A 7689-nucleotide genomic window follows, 5' to 3' on the forward strand; every position below is an offset into this window, starting at 1 on the left:
TAAGCACATGGTGTCTACAACCCTATGGCTCATCTTGAAGGTTGGAAAAGACCCATGCTTAGTTGGTGACACCTTCCAGCTGTTTCTAGAAACATTCTAGAGGTTTCCTGAGAGCTCTTTATATTCAAGCATCCCTAGAAGCTTAGACATAGCATTTGGAGTGCAATTGGAGCATTGGAGGATTCGAGAATTGTGAAGAAGGGAGCTTGCTCTGTGGGTTTTCTGAGGAAGAGCGAATTAGCATCAGAATCCGGGTAGATTCTTGTGATTTTACTTATGCTATTTTCACATCTTGCATTCCCTGTCTTCTTCATGTCTTCCATATGTCTTCTGATGAATTTCATATTTTTATTGTATGCATTCTCAATATGGGCAATTGAATTTATGTGGAAATCTTTAAATCCATAGATCTGAAAGAAAACGGAGCTAGGGTTTAAATTCATAGCCTAACGCATTAGATTATTTATTGGATAAATTTGAAGATCAAAGATTTAAAGGAAAATTTTGAAAATTAGAATTTCTAAGTAAACCTTGTATATTCTTGAATCTGCATACACATATACGTATTTATCATTATATACATATATATATGTATGTGCTATGATGGTTATAAACTCTGCGTGTATATACACACACACACACACACACACACACACACATATATATACATATATATACCCATATATATATACATACATATGTATATATATACATATATATACATACATATGTATATATATACATATATATATATATATATATTTATTTATTTATATAATAATCGAATCTCAAATCGTGATAGAGTTTCATGTTAACAGTATTTCATATCGCATGGGAACGTTTTTATAAAAAATGTTATTGAAAATCGTGTTTAAAAAAATATATATATGATGTTGGGCGGGTATTATATACCCCACCCACCGCAAGCCTGCGAGACCGCAGTGTACCTGCGATCTGTAGTGTACTTGGGGTGCGGATGTATTGGGCCGTGCAATTTTAAAATCGCATTGCGATTTGAGTTTGGTTTTAAATTATATAAAGTTTTATTTGCAATGTTATTTCATATGAGATTTGGATATGAATCTCGATTTTGTTGCAATATCATTAATTATTAAATGTTATTATATATATATATATATATTTATGTATGTATATATATGTGTGTGTGTGTGTGTGTGTGTGTGTGTGTGTGTGTGTATAAGTATATATGTATATATAATTAATTATAAATGAATATTATAAAGTTCTAAATTAATGGATCACTCTTTTAATGATTTAAAATATTGATATTGAGCTTGTCAATTATGAAGAGATATTAATAATTAATTTAATTAAACTCAGTTTAATTAAGATTAGTTATTAGAATATATAATCGAAGTTTTGATGCATTGAGAGTGTCAATTTTCAAACAATGTTATATAAACAAAATATTATTAGATCAATTAGAAAATTGAGTCTAATAGTTTTGGGGAGAAACTTTTATCTATCAAACAAATACATGGGTTAAGAAAAATGTGAAATTTCTCCACTTAATATAATTTGGAAAAATGTAAACTGAGACTTTTAAATTCAAATTTGAAAACTTAGCAAAACCAAAACATGTGTTTACATTGTGTATTCTTTATGCTATTGTTTAGGATTTTGGGTTGACTAGTGTTGACCAGTATAGGGCGTCTACCAAAGGCTTGGGGGTTATGTGATTGTGGTGACATGATGATGTTTTAATCTCGATCTTTATAAACCCAACCATGGTTTGTGATGGAATGCTCTATGTATTGGATGTGATTACTTATTGTTATAGTTGAGATTCTTGTGTATGAGACTCTTGACCTAACCATTATTTTGGTCATCGATCAGTTATCCTTGATTATTTTCTAGTTACCATGATGGGACTGAGATGTGGATTTATTCTTGATGATGTCATGTTGTGACATGTTTGACTCAACCATTTTTGGAGTCTTCGATCAGTATGATTGAGATATATATTTTGGTTATTGAGAATCATTGGATATTTGATTATTAGTGATACTTCAATTGCCAATAGAGAGCTGTTGTGTTCATGATTTTATATGGATGTTAGCTCATGGAGATTTGATGCTTTTGTGCATATTTGATGATTTTATGGATTATCTTTTGTGATTTTGAGATTTATGAGTCCATGAACATTAGGGTAGGATATCTGCATGTAGTGATGGGAAGTGGCTTGCAATGGGGGTCGGGGCCCTAAGAGGCTGCCAGGGTAACTCATTGTAAGTTGGATTAATAAGTGATAACATTCACACCTAATACTAATTGAATGAACCTAAAAAGATAAGTGTTTTGTTCTCTCCCATGCCTTGAGCACTTGTATAGGCTAGGATGGGATTAGTGAGACGCATGGTTGCGACCTTGCATTTTGTAGTATGCGTCGTCAGTATGAGAGGATACTAGTGGCCACATGAAATCAGTATGGACCCATGGAGTTTAGCTAACTACCAGGGTAACTTGTACATGATAATTGTGATGACACTTAGTTTATTATGTTTGATATTTATGGTGGATGTATATGTCTTCTATGATGATGTATCATGTGTATCATATGATTATCTCTACTTTGATGTATCATGGATTAGAATAGGATGATGTACCTTATTCTATGTATGTATATTTTTTTGAGCTTGTCATACCCTGTGACATGTACGGTGGATGAATGAGCATTTTAAATGTAATGTGTAATCATTGGACTTATTATTTCATACGGATGTTGTACTAGATGGAATTCATGTATGTAATTCAACGTTAAGGGATCTTAAAGAATGTAAGCTGTTATGTATGTTATGTTTACTTTTAGATGGACATTGCTATTGCTTCCGTTATTGTGCATAAGTTATATGTGATTTTTACTATCATGAAAAAAAAAATTTATTTCTAAACTTAGTGAAATTCTAGGTTAATTCTTTGGAACCCTTGGTAGGGCATTACATTTGGTATCAGAGCCCGAGTTTCTACATTGGGAGCTCTGGGTATTTTGGAACAACTAGGACTATGAACTATTAAATGTATCTCTCCAAACTTGATCTAGGTGAATTGAAACACATAACTTGAACTGTTACTTGTATATTTTTCATACTTCAACACTTAGTTTTCAAAATTGGAAATTTTACTTAAACTTAAACATAGAACTAAACTTAGTACCTAGTACTGTTGTAGGATGGTATCTGGGACTAGGTCTTCTGTTAGAGGCCATGGTAGAGGTCATGGAAGAGGTCGTGGTCATGGCAGAGCTATCAGTGTCCATGAGTCTACCTATGAGGGATCGACTCATGTAGAGAGCAGGGAAGAGCACTCTAGTAGGTAGCAGGAAGAGATCCGTAGAGAGGACCAAGCTGAGTCTGAAGAGGTCAGTTTGAGGTAGATGATGCAGACTATTCTAGAACGTCTACCTCTTGTTGAAGAACAACCTAAAGTGCATCAGACAGAACAAGAGCATAGACCTAGATCTAGGAGTCCTCGAAAGGAACGTCAGAGGTCCATTGTGTCCACTTAGATGAAGGATCTTTCAAGATCCAAGGTTAAGCCTTTCAATGGGCAAGGTTCTGGTTATGTGGCCGAACAATGGCTTATTTCTCTCGACTGAATTTTTGCCATGCAGGAGTTTGACAGCAATGTTAAGGCAAGGTTTGTGATCACTAATCTAGAGAATTTTGGGGCCAATTGGTGGATGATAGAGGAGAAGAAGTTGGGTATCGATATGAGCAATGTTACATGGGAGTTATTCCTAGAGAGTTTTCGTGAATGATTCCTACCAGAGGAATGGAAACAACAAAGGGCTGATGAATTTCATAATCTCAGACAGTACACTTTGTTAGTGACCGAGTATGAGCATAAGTTTTATGAGCTTATGCCTTTTTCAGGGTTCAGTGAAAATTCAGCTCAGTTGACACAACATTTTATTAGGGGTTTGAATAACTGTATTATTGGGGGAGTTAAGGTATTTGTGCCAAAAAGCCTCAAGGATGCGGTGCATCGAGCAATCCTTGTTGAGAAAAGTGTCAACCTTGGTCAAGCCAGTGGCATCAAGATCTAAAAGCAACTACAATTCAGGTGGTAACAAGAAGTTTTCTTTCTCTAAGGGGAAATAGTATCAGCAGCAGTCTCAACAGACACAGCAACAGAAGGGCTCGAATTCTCAAGCTCGAGGCGGTGGCAAAGGTTCTAACACCAAGAACAACCACAATGCTCAATGCAATAAATAGAATTAGACCAATCAGCCAGCTCAGAGTAGCCAGTATTTTGTGAGCATGAACAATCGTCAAATCTAATGTACCACCTATGGGAAGAGGTTCCGGTAGAAATATGAAATTTTTTTCATGTGGTCAAATTGGAAATTATGCATCTCAGTGTCCTTAGTGAGCACCTTAGTTTTTAGGACCTAGACCTACAGTTTTAGAGCCTACAGTTGGTGATGCAGGTAGAGCTCATAGAGTTTTTGTAGCAGTTGATCAGCGTCAGGTAGATCATCAAGGAACAGTGGTTGAGACCATAGGTGCTATTAGAGATATATCTCTTTTTAGTATTTTTTGATTTAGGAGCTACAGATTCATTTATTTCACAATCTATAGTTTATAAGTGTAAGCTGGATGTGGTGAAGCAAGATCGTGGTTGGAAAGTGGAACTAGCCTAAGGCATTAAGGTTTCCATAAATCTTGTAGTTCATAAGTGTGGGCTTAGTTTAGAAAGCTTCGTTACGGCAGTGGATTTTTGAGTCATACCCCTTGGTTCCTATGATGTGGTTTTAGGCATGGGCTGGCTTGGATCTCATAAAGCCAGTCTAGATTGCAGGAAGAAGATTATTTTGTGCCAAGATGACCAAGGGAATGATGTGAAGATAGTTGGGATACCGAGGCCTATATCTCTACGGATGATTTCTGCTATGCAATTGAAGCGAAGTTTCCATAAGGGATGTCAGATATTTTCTGTTATGGTAAATGATCTTGATGAGGAAGATCCTGTGAGGAAGACTTTAGATAACCCTATTTTACAGGAGTACGCGGATGTTTTTCCAAGTGAGATTTCAGGCATGCCTCCTAAGAGGGACATTGATTTTAGTATTGATATGATTCTTGGAGCGGAGCCTATTTCTAAAGCTCCTTATCGTATGACTACTCAGGAATTGGGTGAGCTACGTCTTTAGCTAGAGGAACTTCTGGCCAAAGGGAGCATTCGACCTAGTGTATCACCATGGGGAACTCCATTGCTCTTTATGAAGAAGAAAGATGGTTCTTTGTGCCTTTGTATCGACTATAGATAGTTGAATAAGGTGACTATTAAGAACAGGTAACCTTTACCTAGGATTGATGACTTATTCGATCAGATCAAGGGAGCTACAGTATTCTCCAAGATTGACCTTAAGTCAGGATACCACCAGCTTCACATTAAGGAAGTAGATATTCACAAGACTGCTTTTTGAACCCGTTATGGGCATTATGAGTTCACAATGGTACTTTTTGGATTGACTAATGCTTCATCAGTTTTCATGAGTTTGATGAATGGTGTTTTTCGATCATATCTTGACAGGTTTGTACTTGTGTTTCTTGATGACATATTGATATATTCTAAGACTCAGAAGGAGCATGAGGAACACCTGCAGTTGGTATTGTAGTGTTTAAGGGACAATCAACTTTATGCTAATGCAGCTAAGTGTGAATTCTTCAAATCGGAGATTCAGTATTTAGGGCATGTTATTTCAGGTGATGGTATTTTAGTGGATCCTGCAAAGATTCAGGCAATAATAGATTGGCCTACACCGACTAATGTGTCAGAGATTTGTAGTTTCATGGTTTTAGCTGGTTATTATCGCAGATTTGTCCAAAACTTCTCTAGGATAGCACATCCTATCACTTCTCTTCAAAGGAAAGGAAAGAAGTTCATATGGACAGAGAAATGTGAGGAAGCTTTTCAGAAGCTCAAGGAACTTTTGACTAGTGCACCGATTCTAGCCGTACCTGATCTAGAAGGTGATTTCATGGTATGTATAGATGCTTCTCTTGAAGGGATTGGGGTAGTGTTGATGCAGAATGGATGGGTGATTGTGTATGAATCACGCAAGCTCAAGGATCATGAGTTAAATTATCCTACGCATGATCTTGAGTTAGCAGCAGTAGTTCATGCTTTGACAAGGTGGAGACATTTCTTGTTGGGGCACAGATTTGAGCTACACAGCGATCATCGTAGTCTTTAGTACATTTTTACTCAAACGTAATTTGAATGCTCGCTAGAGGCGATGGATGGAGTTTCTATGCGAGTATGATTTTGAGGTTAAGTACATTCAGGGTAAGGAGAATGTGGTGGCGGATGCTTTGAGTCGTAGGAGACATGTGGTATCATCGATGACTCTTAGTGTGGATTTGAGGAGTCATATTCTTCAGGCACTTCCTATAGATTCCTGGTATCAGGAAGTGTGCAGAGAGATTGATTCAGGAAGACCTTTGGAAGGTAAGTTTGCAGGTTACATTCGAGAGTCAGATGGTCTTTTGAGACATTTGCGGAGGATTTATGTGCCATTTTTGGATGAGCTTCACACATTGATACTAGCAAAAGCCCATCATACACCTTACTCAGCACATCTAGGTGTCAAGAAGGTGCATGCTGATTTTAAGACATTTTTTCTTTTGGTTTGGGATGAAGCGAGATATTGCTGATTTTGTGGCTAGGTGTCTTGAGTGTCAGAGAGTCAAGGCAGAACACCAGCACCTGGCTAGACTTTTGTAGCCAAATCTCATTCCTTCTTGGAAGTGGGATATCATCTCCATGGATTTTATAGTAGGATTACCTATGACAGTTCAGCGTCATGATGCTATCATGGTTATCGTTGATCGGTTGACTAAGGTGGCACATTTCTCACCCATCAGGTCTTCCTACACAGCAACTTCTGTAGCTAATGTCTTTATGCGTGATATTGTGAGACTACATGGTATTCCTAGAAAGATTATTTTTGACAGGGATCTTGTATTCACATCTGCATTCTGGACATCGTTGCAACATGAGCTTGGAGCGCAACTAAACTTCAGTTTGACATATCATCCAGAGACTGATGGTCGGACAGAGAGGGTGAATCAAGTTTTGGAGGATATGCTACGGATGTATGTGATGGATAGGCAGACACATTGGGAGGATTATCTCTATCTAGTGGAGTTTGCTTACAACAACGGGTATCATAATTCTATTGGTATGGCACCATTTCAGGCATTATATGTCCATCCTTCTCATACACCATTGAGTTGGGACAGTCTTGAGGATCGCATCCTGTTGGGTCCTAAGATGCTTCATGATATGGAGCAACAGGTAGTGCGTATCCGTGAGCACTTGACTACGGCACAGGATAGGCAGAAGAAGTATGTCGATGCTCATAGGACTGATAAGCAGTTTGTTGTGGGTGATAAGGTTTTCCTGAGAGTGCGACCATGAAAGAGTCTAATCTGGTACGGAAAGGGTTCTAAGCTAGCACCTCATTTTGTGGGACCATTCAAGATTTTAGAGAGGATTGGTCTGGTTGCTTACCGTCTTGCTCTACCGCCCAGCCTAGCTCGCATTCATGATGTTTTCCATGTTTCAGTGCTTAGGCAGTATATTCCTGATATTGTACATGTTCTTGATTGGAATGCATTGCAGGTAGAGGATGGGCAACTGGCTTTGGAGCCGGTTCGTATT

Source organism: Cupressus sempervirens, chromosome 1, assembly GCF_028749045.1.
Source record: "Cupressus sempervirens isolate cs-2001-9-10 chromosome 1, ASM2874904v1, whole genome shotgun sequence".
Taxonomy (NCBI): Eukaryota; Viridiplantae; Streptophyta; class Pinopsida; order Cupressales; family Cupressaceae; genus Cupressus; species Cupressus sempervirens.